The sequence below is a fragment of the Bos taurus genome, chromosome Y (assembly GCF_002263795.3).
Source record: "Bos taurus isolate L1 Dominette 01449 registration number 42190680 breed Hereford chromosome Y, ARS-UCD2.0, whole genome shotgun sequence".
Taxonomy (NCBI): Eukaryota; Metazoa; Chordata; class Mammalia; order Artiodactyla; family Bovidae; genus Bos; species Bos taurus.
Genome location: NC_082638.1, coordinates 8045298 through 8062036, shown reverse-complemented (window position 1 = coordinate 8062036; position 16739 = coordinate 8045298). Strand labels below are relative to the sequence as shown.

Here is a 16739-nt window from a genome sequence, read left to right as displayed (position 1 = left end):
GCTGACATTATGTTTTTGTGATCTGACTATGGTGCTACAGTTTAAAGCATGATGTCAGGTCCCATTGTTACTGTAATACTAAAGGAACTCTTTGGAAATATATGTTAGTTACCAATGTTAATTATGTTAATTGTTTTTGAAGTTATGATAGTTTTTTTCACTTGAAAAGTAGTTTTTCTTTCTGCGAAAATATATCAGTGTTTTGTGGTTTTCTAGAATCAAAAATATGTTGTATTTTGTAATTTCTGGAACAAAATTTACTCACTTGGAAAATACAAAAATAGAATAAGCTGTGGCTTTGAAAATTATCATCCAGAAATTTTTCCAGAGATGATTTTTGATGTACTTTTTATAAAACATTTCATGATTTCAAGGTATATGAGGGCAGGACAAGTCGCATTCTGGGAGTTTTGATAATACGTTTTATAGGCTTCTACATTTTAAAGAGATTTCGCCACTATTTTGTTGGTTTTCAACTTTTGAATTATACTGAGAAACTAGTTAACATTGGTTCCACAATGTGCTGTAAAGATCTCGCTGTTTGCCTTTTTACTAATGTTCAAACAAAGCTTGGAGTGTGGAAAATAACATAGAAATTTAAAGTAATGAAAACACAAAATACACTTTTGGAGCTGATAAATTTACTGTGGCTTCTCTTAACGTTTATGCTGTTCAACATTTACCTGTTTATGCCGTTTTCTTAAAAAAAAAAAACAGCGAATTACGATATGGGTCTATTTAAGAATATTTAAATTTTATCAAAGGACTTAAGTAGGCTTACAAATCTTCAAACACAAGGTACATACGTAGAAAATGACACATTAAAAATTAACTGAAACATGCAAAATCATTGAAAGTTTAAGCCTTTTCCACATGACATTCAAGTCATTTAGGTTCTGTGAGTTTTATAAAGACCAAATGGCTTGATAGTTGTTCTAGAATAAGCCGCCTTCTCTTGCCCATACCCAGAATGGCATGCTTATTTTCATTTTATTACAAATGTTTTTTTTCCCCCCCAAGCAAAGATAGGGTATAGTATGGGTTACTAAATTTTCTTCCCTAGCTACAAGAAAACAGCATTTACTTCAGGCAAGTGTTTGACAACTCCAAACATCTAAGCAGGCAGCTGGGCCAGGACCCGCGTGGGGACGCGATATGTCTCTGGGTAGAACCAGATCCGGCCAGGTGTGAAGCGCCTATGTTTCCGCGGGGCTTTACGATCTGAGCGGCGGCAGTGGCAACGGCGGGCGGGAGCGCGGAAGAGGAGAAAATAAGATCGTTGTTATACGGTCGGCCGCAGACCCTACCGCAGACCCTGCCGTAGATCCTGCCGCGAGGTCACGGGCCTCTTGGGTTGCGGGGACCGAATGGCTTCGACACGAGACGCTGAAGAACCAATTTGGTAGAGACAGGGGGGCCTATCTACCCTTCCGCATTTTCCTGGATCTCTCTCCCGGGCGGTGACGTGACGTGCTGACGGCGGGCCTGTGCCGGTGAGCTGGGCCGCTTTTTGTCAGCTCCGAACTCGGCCCCTCCTCCCTTCCTCCGCCCGCCCTACCAGTAGGAGCCCGGCCCAGTGCTCCAGAGAAAGGCAGGCCTGCATCACCCGCCACCGTCACCGACCGCCCGCACCCGGGTTTGGTGAGTCTGGGGCGCGGCCGAAGCCGCGGGGCCTAGTTCGAGTGGGAAGCCTGGTCCCGGCCTAGGCGGCGGCGCGTCTGACGCCCTTCAGTGCTAGGCCGAGCGGTGTCGTTTTCGGCTCCGTGTAGGCCCCAAGGAGGCCGCAGTTACGGCAGGGGAGGAGCGCGGCGTGGACGCGCGCTCCGCAAACGGGCGGGACTTGGGGAAGAGTTGCTTTGTGGCCAGGGATACAGCCGAGGGACTGTAGGTCGGCACCGAGTTCTCCCAGGGCACTGCGCGGGGGCTAGGCCTAGTGAGGAGATGGTTGTCTGCGTGAGGTACCGCAGGCCACTATGTAAATATCAACAAGGGGGGGACAGAGGGGGACAAGATGGTGGCGAATCTATGCCTGTTGCAGGGGCGGTTGAGGGGGTTGCTGGGAGAGGGAGCCGCCATTTTGAATGCGACCTCAGAAGAGAAAATTCCGTTACAGCCCATGAGGGGGGGTTGGAGAGCCGGCGGCGGCTCCGGTGTCGGGCGCCAGAGGCTTGGCACGGGGGCGTTTGCGCGCGGAGGGGGCGTGCTCGCTCCCGGAAGCGGCCATTCCTCTTGTCGCCATGATGGACGGTTGGGCTCCTGGCGTTCCGCTGCAGCGCCACCTTCCTGCGTTGTTTGCTGTAGTTCGTTGATTGGCTGGCTGCTTCCGCTGTGTTTTGACTGAACCGCCCATAGCCCGAGCGTGCGACTTATCGCCCTGGTTTGTAGTTCCCCGAGGGTAATTAAACCCAGTGGCCTTCACAAGGCAAATGACAATCTCAGAAATGTTCTTTTTACTTAAGTACAGTAGTTTATGACTCCTGGGAGTGCCTTCCATACGGTTTTCCAAAATTTGCCTCCCTTTTTCAATAATAAAAATGAAATTTGATGGGGGAAATAAGGGCTCACTACGCTTTCTGGGTCACAAGCTGCAAGTTGCTGGAAAGCAACGTTTAAAGCCTTTTTTTCCTTAACTGGGAAACTTACTGCAAAACTGCGTTTAAGCGGTTAGTGTTGATTTTGTGCTATATGTTAAGCTTTGGAAATAGGATTTTCTTATTGAAGTACAATAAATGTGATGCAGTGTTAACGGGTTCTTGTAGTCTCCTGTCTAGAGTTCGCTTTATTTGAAAAGTTTTACAGTAATAGCTGCTTTGTTTTGTACTTTTTTTTTTTTTTTAATTATTTTTATTTTTCTGTTTTGTTTTGTACTTTAGACTTCATGGTAGGGCGGTTTATTGGTAAAATGAAGCGCATGTGAATTTGCTGTGTACTAACTAAAGACGGACAAAGTTTCTAAAATGAGATGATGCTTGCAAGAGTTCACTGCTAGAGTTTCATAGGGATACGAAGTCCTCATTTGCAACTTTAGAAAGGGGTTCCTGAAGTAAGAGGCTCTCTATTTTCAAAGCTACTTGCTGAAAATGTGTGCAACTTTTAGGTGAGTTAACGAGTGGGAAAAGGGCAAATGTTAAGTATGAACCATGTTCAGAAGACACCACAAATTACAGTTTGATTTGAGTGGATGTGTAAGTAGGGGAGTACTGGAAATTGAGATTATTAAAAGTAGATTCATTCTAAAGTTGCAGACTGATGGAAAGCTATGCTCTGCTTCATGTTCATTTAGCAGTTCTGACTCCAATCATTGCAGAACTTTTAAAGTTGAGAAGTAATGGAAACTGGTAGTAGGTTGATTAGTGTTTTCGTTAGTAGAAAAACTACTGAGTACTGCTGCTGTTTATTTCATCTCTCCTTAGCATCTTCTTTTTTTTTTTTTTTCTGTCCTAAGTTCTAGCACCAATTAAAGTTTGGCTCAGAAATAGGCTTCTGTAGGGAACAAACTTTTACTTAACAGTGGTTGAAAATTACAGGAGTAGTTTGGTCAGTTTAAAAACGAGTAATTCCTGAGAACACAATGACCGTCATATAGCCTTGTGAAGACTTTCTTCCCACTGGTGAAAGGAACTCCGTTTATGAAAATATCATTACTCTTCTCTAAATTAAGCTTGAAGGCTCGTGTATTAATTTATGAATGTTACAGACGCAGGTTTCAGAAAACATGTTTTCTAGACTTGCAACAATGGTGTTCCTTCTATAAGAAAGAGTATCACATTTATCATGAACCGTTGGTTTAGAAAATTTTAGAAACTTAATTGAGACAGATGGGAAGCGGGTTGCTAATATAGCCTGGTTTGTGAGGTGTGAAGGACAAACATAAATCGTAGAAGTAGTTGCTTTATATCTTGACAGCTGAGAAACAACTCTTAAGAAGATAGAACTGTATGCTGCACAGTACAGCAGCAGCAGATGTTCCAGTACAGCAACAACGGATGTTCAAGATTAAGAGTATGTTAGACTCATATGTTTAATTGAGAAGACAGGTACGTGTATTACTTTAAAGTATTTCCATTAGAAACGATTAAATATAAAATGTTTTTTGCTTAAAGGGGTAGATTTTGATTATAGGCAGAACACTTTATTAGCCAACTATTTGGATTTATGTATGTTTTTCAAATAGAAAAACATTTCCTTAAAAAAAAAATCAACTGCTTTTTGTGAATGCTTTCTCTAACCATGTTTTAATTTATATGCTCACAAATTAATCTTCTTTGCGTTATTTATGCTCATTGGCAGTAACCTTTAAAAATTTTTTTTCAACTCAGTGTTTGAAATTTTGTTGAAGTAGGTGAGAAACGTAGATGGACATTTGATGTAAAAGTTTGCTCTCTTCAACCTCATACTTTTCTTCTATTTCTATGTAGATTTTCATACATTTTCTTTTGCTGCCAAATATCTAGCCTAACATTCTGCTGATTCATTTCTCCTTAAAATTTTCTTGGGTTCTCTAATCTTATAAAAATCATTTATTTCTTTTTTATCCCACATATTTCTGAATTCATTGTTTCCCAAATACAAAACTGTTCCACAGTATATTAATTGGTGTGTCACATAAGTATTTTTGTGCTTCAGGAACTCCGTTGTTCCTCCTTTGTCAGCTATGGTTCTTTTCCAAACCTAAATATGAACTCTCCTTTGAGATCAGTCCTCTCTTGTTTCCTCCAGCCTTCTTCCCTGGCTTACTGTCCTTTATTATGTTTACATTCTTGCCTAAGTTTCTCACCTAGCTTTTCTAGTTGCCTCTTGAGTATCTCATTTGCCTTCTTGACAGGTGTACTTAACATGGCTACAGTAAAATGTAATTTGACATCTGTTTGGTGCTCAGTGTTATAAAAGTTGGAAACCTGTTTCTCCATGGAATCCCTAAAACAATTCCTGCTTCTTGATTTCTGTTTGTGACCTTTAGTTTTCCAGCCTTTTCTTCTTTTTCACATAGAATGACATAGACATCTTTAATTTCCTATTAAATTTATTCTAACCCCGGTTCATATTTTGTTTCCTTTGAAATAGTCCTACTTGTAACAGATAGTCATCCTTGTCTCCCTAGCAAAAGGATCTGGCATATTGACATTATTTTCATTAAATGTTATTTGAATGATTAAATGCAGAGATTTACATAAAGTTGAATAGTTCTGCAATTAAAATAAACTAGATTAACAGGTATGTTATGTTTTTGACAGGGTATAAATAATAGGAAATACTGTGTCCACTTCATGAAAGCACTTAGTTCAAATGGGAGCCAGGAGTAGACTTTCCTCCCTGCTCCACTCCCCTCCTACACATCACCTGATAGAAATATAGTGAAAGTGAAAGTATTACTGGCTAAGTTGTGTGTGACTCTTTGCAACCCCTTGTACTGTAGACCACCAGGCTGCGCTGTCCATGGGATTTCACAGGTATTTGTACTACAGTGAGTTACCACGTCTTTCTGGGGCTTTTCCTAATCCTCGGATTGAACCCCCATCTCTCACGTTGCAGGAGGATATTTACTGTCTTAGCCACCAGGAAAGCTGATAAGAAAAAAGGTAGTCCATTATTAGTAGTATTTTTCAGTGGTGGTGATGATTCAGTTGCTGAGTCACGTCTAACTCTTGACAATGCCATGGACTGTAGCCTGCCAGGCTTCTCTGTCCATGGAATTCTCCAGGCAAGACTACTGGAGGGGGTTGCCATTTCCTTCACCAGGAGGGTCTTCCTGACCCAGGGATCAAACCCTGGTCTCGGGCATTCCAGGTAGATTCTTTACCAACTGAGCTTTGAAGGAAGCCTTATTTCAGTACATTTTATAAAATATGTATATATTTGTAAAATAAGTCCTTTTAAAGGATTCAGTTAAACTGTTTTCCTCAATCTCAGTTCTTCTTTTTCCCCTAGAAGCAGTTGATGTCCTTGGCATTGTATACCCAAAACAATGTCTGTGCTTTACACTTACTGAAAATGCGTCCCATTAAATGTTTCATTTAGTATTTTTTATTTAAGTTACACAGTCACTTTTTGCAAGACACTTAATGTTACACAGTGGTCTAGATTAGTGGTTTCTGGAATGTGGTCCAGGAACCCTTGGGGATATCTTAATTTTTTTTAGGGTGTTGTGAAAGAATAACTTACGTTTTTTCATAAAAATACTAAGAACTTACTTCTTTACTCTCCTTCCTCTATAACTGTAGTGTAGTAGTGTGTAGTAGCGTTTTTCAGAGGCCAATATGACCAGTTGTGTTGCAGAACAAAGAGGAAGTGGATAGAGAAATACAGCAGCCTCTCTCAAGCTGCACATTAGATTTACAGAGAATTCAGTTTTTCTGAAAATATTTTGGTACAAATGTTACATTAGCATTAGTAAGTTATAGATTAGTTTTAAATGAAATGTTGCTTAAACTTTCCATTCAACAGAATATTGGTCATGTGGAGCTGCTGTATATTTATTTATATACATATATATATATATGCTTGTTTTTTTTTTTAAACTGGGTATTTGACCTGTTGATTGAATTGATCATTTAAATTCATGACCCATTGTTTGTCTTCCTCCAGTTTTATTATGCACTGTGTAAGTTTAAGGCAACAGAGTTTCATGTACTGTGAGAAGGTTATCACTGCTGCTGCTGCTGCTAAGTCGCTTCAGTCGTGTCCGACCCCACAGATGGCAGCCCACCAGGCTCCCCCATCCCTGGGATTCTCCAGGCAAGAACGCTGGAGTGGGTTGCCATTTCCTTCTCCAATGCATGAAAGTGAAAAGTGTTCAGTCGTGTCTGACTCCTAGCGACCCCATGGACTGCAGCCTACCAGGCTTCTCTGTCCATGGGATTTTCCAGGCAAGAGTACTGGAGTGGGGTACTATTGCCTTCTCTGAGGTTATCACAGTAAGTTCATTGAATACCAGTCATCTCACAGATACATAGTTAAGTAAGTGGAAAAAATATATTTTTATCTCTGATAATAACTATTAGGATTTAGTCCCTTGTCAGCTTTCATATGTAACGTACAGCAGAGTTCAATTATGTTTGTCATGCTGTACGTTACATCCTTAGTACTTATTTGTAAGTGGAAGTTTGTACTTTTTGACTGCCTTTGTCCACTTCCCACTCCCCCAACTACTGCCTCTAGTAACTACAACTCTGATCTTTTTCTGTGAGTTTGTTATAATTGACCTGCAACACTATGTTGGATCCTTGATACACAATCTATAATGTTTCTGCTTAATCACTACATTTCAGTGTGATCATCACAGTAAGTCTTGTTACAGTCTGTTGCCACACAAAGATACTGCAGTTACTGACTCTGTTTCACACACTGTATTCATACTTATAATTCATTTATTTTGCAGCTGAAAGTATTACCTGTTAATCTCCCTCACCTGTTTGCTTCTATTTTCCATCTTTCACCCATAAAACTACCTCTTCTCTGTCACGGTTTTTCTTTTTGTTTGTTTGTTTGTTCATTTGTTTCTTTAGATCCCACATAAGAGTGAAATCACACAGTATTTGTGATGTTTTACTAATTATGATATTCTCTATGTTTATACATGTCACAAATGGAAGTACTTAATTCTGTTCTTGTATATGGCTGATGTGCTATATCTTAATCCAGTCATCATCTTAATCCATTCATCTAATGGATTAACTTAGATGCTTTTTATACTTGGCTGATTTAAATACTTCCACAGTGAGCATAGGGGTATATGGATCTCCTCTAATTATGTGTTTTATTTCAATAAATATTTAGGAGTGGAATTGCTGGGTCTTATGCAGATCTGTTTTTCATTTTTTGAGGAATCTTCATTATTCTCTTCATGGTGGCTGTACTAGTTTATATTCCCACCAACAGTGCGAAAGTGTTCACTTTTCTTCACATCCTTGCCAATACTTACTTGTTGTCTTTTGGGTACTAGCCATTCTGATGGATGTGCCATCTCATTGTAGTTTTGATTTCCTTTTCTCTAATAATTAGTGATGTTGAGCATCTTTTTGTGTGTATGTTGACTGTATTTTGGGAAAATGTCTATTCAGATTTTCTGCCCATTTTTTGATTGAGTAGTTTATGGGTTTGGTTTTTTCCTCCCTTTTTTTGGTATGTGACTTTTTTTTTTTTTTTTTGCGTTTTAGACATTAACTCCATATCAGGTATATCGTTTGCAAATGTCTTCTTCCATTCCGCTAGGGACGTTTTCATTTTGTTGATAATTTTCCTTTGTTGTGAGAAAGCTTAAGAGTGTAATGTCATTCCAGATTTGTTTCTTTTTACTTCCCAAATGATAGAAAATATGTGTATAAAATACTAATAGTGGTGTCAAAGTGCTTACTCCCTGTGTTTTCTTCTAGAATCTTTATGGTTTCAGGTCTTACCTTTAGATCTTTAAAAGTACTGAGGGTTTTTTTAATGTGTGCATAATGTGAGAGAATAGTCCAGTTCGATTGTTTTGGATGTAGTTGTGCAGTTTTCTCAGTGGTTTTTATGAAAGAGGTTCTCTTTTCCCAATTGTATTATTCTTACCATTATAGATTAGTCATATAAACATGGGCAATTCCCTTGTATGTAACTGTTTTATTTAGTTTGCTTGTTTATATTTACTTATTTGGCTGTACCAGTACTTGGTTGCACCAACTGGTATCTTTTGTTGTGGAATGTGAACTCTTGGTTGCAGCATGTGGGATCTAGTTCCTTGACTGGGGATTGAATATGGGTTCACTGCACTGGGAGCGTGGAGTCTCAACCACTGGACAATGAGGGAAGCCCCATGATTTGTTTTTGATACTATGTTTTTGTCTTTAACTTTCACCATTTTAACTTGTGGTGTTTTCTTCTTTAGGTTTATTCTTTATGGGACTCTATTTGTGTCTTTTACTTGTGTGACTGTTTCTTTCCCACGTTAGGAAAGTTCAGCTATTAGCTCTTCACGTATGTTCTGTGCTCTCTTTCTCAGTCTCTTCTGAGACTCTCTGTAATGTGAGTATCAGTACACTTGAAGTTATCCAACATGACTCTTAAGTTATCCTTATTTGTTTTCATTGCTTTTTCTTTTTTCAGTTGAGCATGAGTGATTTGCACTAGTTTCTTCCAGCTCATCAGTTTCTCTGTATCATCTAATCTGCTGTTGACTCTTTCTACCATTGTTGTATTATTGTTTGGTCATTGTTTATATTTCCTGGCTGTTAAAAATTTGTGACTTCTCACTTGTGCATCTGTTTTTCTCCCAAGTTTGATCATCTTTGTGATCATTTCCTTGGGTCTTTATTGAGTAGATTGCCTGTCTCCAATTTGTTTAGTTCCCCTTGAGGTTTTACTTCATTGCATGTGGCAGTTTGGTTATGTTTCCTGACTTTGGATAAGTGGACTTTTTTAGGAGATATTCTATGCATCCCCGCAGAGCTGACTCCTGTCTGGTTAACCAGGACTATACGCTGTATGCATGCTCCCATTGTGGTCTATGTGAGTCCTTTTGTTAAGCCAGGGTGACTGCTATGGGTCATCTGGTAGGGATGCTTGCCTCAGGTCTGGTTGCTTGCCAGGCTCTGTCTTACACAGAAACAGCTGGGTACTCAATAGATGTGTCTGGTTTTATAGGGGCATATAGCTATGGAGTATTGCAGGTCTTGGGGTTGGTGCTGGTTCATAGTGGGCAGAACTGAGTCCCTGGTCCCTGGTAGTAGAACTTTAGGTATCCTAGAGTTGGTGTAGGCAGGCCCTGGTCTGGATGGCTGGCTGTGAAGTCCCTTGGGGTTCCCCGTCTGGGGTTTCATGCTAAGTGCTGATGCACTTATTTGGAGTCAGTTCCCAGGACGGCTATAGGCCCAACAACTTTACGGTAGCTGGTTGCCTGGTTGTGGGGCTCTGTCCCCTCCTGGCTAGTTCCTTAGCATGAAACTTCCAAGTACTGGTGCTGCCAGACTGGTGGACAGGCCAGGTCATGGTGCTAATAAGCTAGAAGGAAGATTTCAGAATGATGCTTCTTGCCAGCACCACTACTGCATGGTAGAACAAAGCTCCCTAAAATGGGTGCCTCCATTGATTATGTCTCCAGATTGAGCTCCCATTTGCCTTCTGCCTCTCTGGGGTTGTCTCCCAAGATTAGGTATCAGCAGGCTGTTCGGACCTAGGTGTCTTTCAAACTCTTTCAAACTACTGCTTCTGTTGTGCCTTTTAAGAAGGGAGTCTATTTCTTATAGCTCTATGGGTGTCCTTAAAGTAAGGTCCACTGGCTTTCAAAGCGAAGTATCCTGGGTACTTGTACTCCCAGTGCAAGAGTTACTGGCTGTGAAGCCTAATGTGGTGCTTCAGTTCTTTCTTCCTTAGTTTTGCAGTTGTGATTATCCTGCCACTTCTGGATATGTGTATGTCTTGACGGTTCTGTATATCCACCCCTTCTCTCTTGTCTTCTCATAGTTTTTACCTTATATTATTTTAGTTGTGGAAGCTAATCTTTCAGTTTTTTCTTATCAATACTTACCCTGTAAATAGATAAAATTTTGGAGTGTCTGTGAGAGGAGCTGAGCTGAGGGTCTTCCTACTCCTGCATCTTGGCTACCTTCCACTGACACATTTTTCTTAATGATTTCAAAGTTTTAATTTTATGTTTGTGTAAAAGTGATTTGCTCATTACTTATACTGCAGATAACCTTCTTTCAGTTTGTGAGTTTCTTTTAGCTTTGTTTCAAACATTTTGTTGAGTGGAACTTAATAGATAATTTTGAAGAAATCTTGGGTAACTTTTGTTTTTTCCATCTTCAATAAATTTCCTGCCTGCCACAGCTCTTTAAAGTTTTCTTTTAAAAAAGTATGTATAGATTATTAGCATATCTAGAAAATTTTTTTGATATTTTTGATGTTAGATTCTTTTTTTTTTTAATGCAGTAACCTTTCTGCCACTGATTTGTAATTCAAGTATAAAATTCCTCTAGTTTGGTGCCATTGATCTGTTCATATCTGTACACAATGTTTTTAAAACTAATTTTGTAATAAAATCTTACTATATATTTTTTTCAGAATTGTTTTAGTTGTCTTTCTCCTTTACCTTTTTCAATTGAAAAAATTACTAGTTTTTTGTATTTGCAACAAATTTATAGTGTATATGAGCACATGTATGCCTTTAATGAAAGTGACTTGTCTGTTTCCATCAGTTCAGTTCAGTCGCTCAGTCATGTCCGACTCTTTGTGACCCAGTCGACTGCAGCACTCTAGGCTTCCCTGTCCATCACCAACATTCGGAGCTTGCTTAAGCTCATGTTCATCTAGTTGGTAATGTCATCCAACGATCTCATCCTCTGGCATCCCCTTTTCCTGCCTTCAGTCTTTCCCAGCATCAGGGTCTTTTCTAGTGAGTCAGTTCTTTCCTCAGGTGGCCAAAGTATTGGAGTTTTCAGCTTCAGCGTCAGTCCTTCCAATGAATATTCAGGACAGGTTCCCTGATGCTGGGAAAGACTGAAGGCAAGAGAAGGGGATGAGAGAGGATGAGATGGTTGGATGGCATCACCAACTAGCTGAATGAACATGACTTTAAGCAGGCTCCAGGAGTTCGTGATGGACAGGGAAGCCTGGCATGTAGCAGTCCTTTGGGTCGCAAAGTTGGATAATGTAATTATATATATATTATATATTATCCCCCCATCCCTGTAGTTCAAACAGGGTAAAGAATCTGCTTGCAACACAGGAGACCAGGGTTTGACTCCTGGGTCTGGAAGCTTCTCTGGAGAAGGGAATGGCAAGCCAATGCAGTATTTTAAAAACAAAGAAGAACTGCATTAGAACCATATGAAAAAAGAGAAAAATGTGTAGACAATGTTAGTAAGAAGAATGTCCTCATAATTCTTCTTTGACCTGTCCACACAGTGTGCTCCTGCCAATTTGCCTACTCAGAAAGTCCTCCAGTGTATCTAGGAAGGTGTCTGTACCTGTTGTGTGCAGTGTAGCATCAATTCAAACTCAGATCTTGCCTTACTCAAGCTTATACTTGCTCCCAAATCCACAGTTGCCCGTAAAGTCCACAGTCTAAGGCTAATTGTGGTGATTTAACCCCCACGTCTGCTGCAGGAGTGAATTCCCTTCCTCCTCTGCTCACATAGCCAGCCCCTGGTTTTCTGCTTGGTTTGTGGCATGCCTCTGCTTGGACTGTCCTCCAATATCTGTTCCTCACTCAGACTTAGGAGGGTGAAAGCAGCAACATATTAGGGCTCAGGTGCTCAACTGGACTGGGGACAGCGCGGGTGACAGCAGACACAGTGGTGTGCGTAGTGTCTGGTGTGGCCAGGAACTGCCGGAAGTCACCGTGGTTTGAGGCAGGTGGCTGGCTTCCCAGGGGAGTTGCCTGCAGGTTGTGGGTCCGTCAGCAGAGTTGAGCCCCTCAGGCTCTGAGGAAGGTATGGGCTCACGGCTTGGTGACAATTATGGCCCCTGGAGTCAAGATTGCACACCTCTTGTTCTCTACCTCAGGCCCACACACTGGCCCTGGCGGTTGTCAGGTGGCCATGGAGGTGATCTCTCCTCTAGGATCATAATCTGTAGTCCATATAGTCTTGCCTCTGTCACTCATGCTGGATTTAGCGTAATCTACCTATAGGGTCATAGTCCACTGAGGCCCTACGGCCTACAGTACTCTTGAAGGTTGAGTCCTGCATTCTACAAGCATATGGAATTAGAACATTTGCATGGCAATGATCTTTTGTCTCTCTGGAATGCTTAAGATTTTCCCTGGATTCCAACAGCTGTGTCGTACTAGCTCCTCAGAATATCCTCACAACAGCCAACCCTAGTCCTCTGCCTGGGGTTTGAAGCCTGAGCTTGAGTACCCAGCCCGGGAGTGCAAGCCAGTTCTCTGCTGAGAAGTATTGCTCAGCAGTGATCTCTGTGGTTAGTTTTCTCCATTTTTGCCTTCCAGGCACCTACACTGCCTTCTGAGGTTCTGAAGCTCCCCCTATCCCCCAACTTGAGTGTGCAGAAACTTTTCATCCTTCAGGACTCCCTACCCCAGGTGCAGGTCATGTCCTGAAATTATTTGTGTCTTCTTTTATCTTTATTTTTCACCTTACCTCATTCTGAGGAGATTGGCTTGCCTTTCTGGAAGGCTGGGGTCGTCTTCAGTGTTAAGAGGTGTTCTGAAGGAGTTGTTCCACATGCAGATGAATTTTTGATGTTTTTATTGGGAGATTTCTCTCTGCCATCTTGAAAGTTCCTCCATAGTCTTTTTAATATCCTTTGATGACATTTTGTTCATGATTATTATAATCTTTTCTCTTGCCATTAAACACATACTGTGTCAGCACTGTTCTTTGGTTGTGGTTTAAGTCACTTAGTCATGTTCTACTCTTTGATTTTTATGGACTGTAGTCCCCCAGGCTCCTGGGTCCGTGGAATTCCCCAGGCAAGAATACTGGAGTGAGTTGCCGTGCCCTCCTCCAGGGTATCTTTCCTACCCAAGGATCAGATCTGTGTCTCTGGCAAATTCTTTACTTTTTGAGCCACCAAGGATGCCTCCCATTACTAGTACAGTTTTTGAAATTCATATATTAACTCCCTATGATAATGTCTGTGGCCTGCATTGTTTCTGGCCAAGCTGCACCTTGAAGGGTCCTTGTTCTCAGACCAAGGGTTTGAGCTTGGACCCTTGGCACTGAAAACATAAAGCTGGGTGTTCTCAGTACATAATATTTTGTCCTAAATTTGATGAAAAAGTTTGAAACTCAGGGCATTGAAATGCTTAATCTTAGTGGAGGTAGAGTTCAATTTTATCATCTGGCTCCAGAATCTAAATTTATGCTGCTTAAAGGTATACCATGCTATATGTTGGTTTTCATAGGTATCTTGCAAACCTTTGTTAACTATATTTTTTATAACAGTGTATTCTTAGGGAATAGTTATATAGCCTATAACTGTCACAGAGTTAAGGAATAGCAGTTTTTTAAATGTATTAATTTCTGGTTATAATTTATAACCGTTTTGATGAGCAAAAATTAATTATGCAACCTTGTAGTATTACATGCATGAATGCATTGCAGATTCTGAGGTGTCTTTCCCCCTTAAAGGTCAACATCTCTGAAATTGAAATGTGTTTTACAGTTGATATGGTCTTACAATCATTGCGGTTCAAAAATCGTACATGATATACTTTATCACAACCCTCAGTATTCAGAAACTGTTCATTTTGTATCTCTTCATTGGAAAATAGCTATGCTGCTGCTACCTGTCAGATAGTTATCACTGAAAGTAGAATAAATTGCTGTTCGAAGAGTTTAAAGAAGTTAAAAAGCAGTAAGCGTGGTTTCATTGTTTCATACTTCAGTCAGTGTATCATATGATACAATGATAATATATTGTCTTTTTATTACAAAATTTCCAGTTTGAATGGTAACTGCTTAACTTCAGCAAAAATGATGATTTTAGTCAAAAAATATAGTGCTATCATTAAAGTTTATGACTTTGACATGAAAGGAAGTTCAACAAATGATAATTAAGGAGTATTTATGAACATCGTTGTCAGGAGAACGTTATTTTTAAACATGAATATTGAATAGCTTTGAGCAGAAAGGGTAGCCAGAGTAGGACCCTGAATGAGATGTGAAAAAGTTTTAATATTCTAAATGAATTTATTTACGTTGTTAATTTTTCACACACTGAACTCCCAATATGTATTATAAAATTTTAAGCTATGATAAATTTATATCAGTTTACTTAGCAGTAGTTTTTCTTAGTGGTGTGTAAAGTCATAGTTCATCTAATATTTGAGAGTATCTGTAGAGTCTGTGACATCCAATGTAATACTAGTTAATGCTTTTGTTGTAGGAAGGGGGGCCCCCTTCAGGGCCCCAAGAATGGGCTTTTGTCTAACAGTAGGAAAAAAATGTCTCAGGAGACATGTGCTGACAAAGCAAAAGACTCTTGGAAAAGGGCACCTAGGTAGAGAGCAGCAGGGTAAGGGAGCCCAGTAGAACTGCTTTGCACATGGTTCAGTCTCAGGTGTTTGGTGATGGGGTATGTTTCTGGATTCTGGGCAATCATTTTGACTCAGAAGCCTTCCTGCTGCTGCTTCTGCTAAGTCACTTCAGTCATGTCCGACTCTGTGCGACCCCATAGACGGCAGCCCACCAGGCTCCCCCGTCCCTGGGATTCTCCAGCCAAGAACACTGGAGTGGGTTGCCATTTCCTTCTCCAGTGCATGAAAGTGAAAAGTGAAAGTAAAGTCGCTCAGTCGTATCCATCTCTTAGCAATGCCCATGGACTGCAGCCTACCAGGCTCCTCCATCAATGAGATTTTCCAGGCAAGAGTACTGGAGTGGGGTGGCATTGCCTTCTCCTAGAAGCCTTCTTGGTGGCACACATTGCTCAGCCAGGATGGATGTTGCAGGAGGGATCTTGGAATGTGGTCAGACACATGATGTTTCCTTTTGACCTTTTGTGAACTCTTCTGGTTGGTGATGAGTTACTAGTTCTGCATTCCTTACCAGGACTTCGTATCATAAAATAACTCATGCAGATGGTTACTAGGGTGCCTGACCAGAGTGGGTGGTTTCACTCCCCTAACAACTCCCCCATAAGGCTTCATACTCAAGATGCTTCTTGAGAATTGGGGCAGAGGTCTCTATTTCATAACTTCTTCCTGCTCTGCATGGACATCGTCCTCCCTAATAGAGCAGAATCTCTTCCTGATCTTAGTTGAGGTGTTCCATATCTGAAACCAGCTTCCAGCCTTGTAGTAACATCATTTTGGCTTGGAACTGTTGGAGTCTACTGGAGATAAACTCTGTAGGGAGCTGGAGTATACAGGGGCCAAATAGGAGGCCTAATAAGATAGTAATCACGACCTAGAGATGACAGGAGCCAAGAAGGGAAAAAAGGAGAACTCCACACACCTGTTGAACTGAGATCCTGTATCTTTGTGGCCTGTTGCAAAAACCCCTTGATATCCTGCTTGGCCCTGCTGAGACTGGTTATAACAGACAGCATTCTTCCTTGAGATAGTGGCAAGTGCCCCCCTGCCCTGCAGTCAGTAAATCTAGGGCCTAACTATTTTGTAGTAGCATTGTGGCTTGGGAGTCTTAACTGGGATTGTAGATGTTGGAGGATCCTCACAGTTTTTTCTGTAAATACAGCAGTGTCAGTAAAAAGTTGGTGAAATTTATGTAAATAAGTTCTCTTAGTGGCTGCTGCTGCTGCTGCTAAGTTGCTTCAGTCATGTCTGACTCTGTGCGACCCCATAGACGGCAGCCCACCAGGCTCTGCCGTCCCCGGGATTCTGCAGGCAAGAACACTGAAGTGGGTTGCCATGTCCTTCTCCATTGCATGAAAGTGAAAAGTGAAAGTGAAGTCGCTCAGTTGTGTCCAACTCTTCGCGACCCCATGGACTGCAGCCTATCCGGCTCCTCCGTCCATGAGATTTTCCAGGCAAGAGTACTGGAGTGGGTTGACCAGCAGTCAGTCCTAATGCCAGGAAAAGGAGGGGTAAGTACTACTGCACCATGTATCCTTTGGTGGATATGTACTGATAAAGGCAAGGAGGTATTACTACTTCAGACCAGATCTTCATGAATGACATACTCTAGGGAGCAACTTCCTGACCAGAAAGGTGGCAGGGATAAATAAACTTTATCCCTACATGTGAAGTAGACATCATGATTGGGTTCAAGTTGGCAACAAAATGGGTTGGCCAAAGCGGAACAGGATTTCCATCTGCCTTAAAACTGAAACCAAGGTGCATTGGG

General features: G+C 41.0%; 1 protein-coding gene across 1 annotated transcript in view; it reads left to right on the top strand.

Moving 5' to 3' along the window:
- Window positions 1–757: 757 nt before the first annotated feature.
- Window positions 758–16739, top strand: part of ZFY (zinc finger protein, Y-linked) — a 73905-nt gene continuing 57923 nt past the window's right edge. Inside the window, exon 1 of the mRNA XM_059883969.1 lies at window positions 758–1641. The gene's annotated coding sequence lies outside the window, so the exon portion shown is untranslated. The remainder of the gene's footprint in view (window positions 1642–16739) is intronic.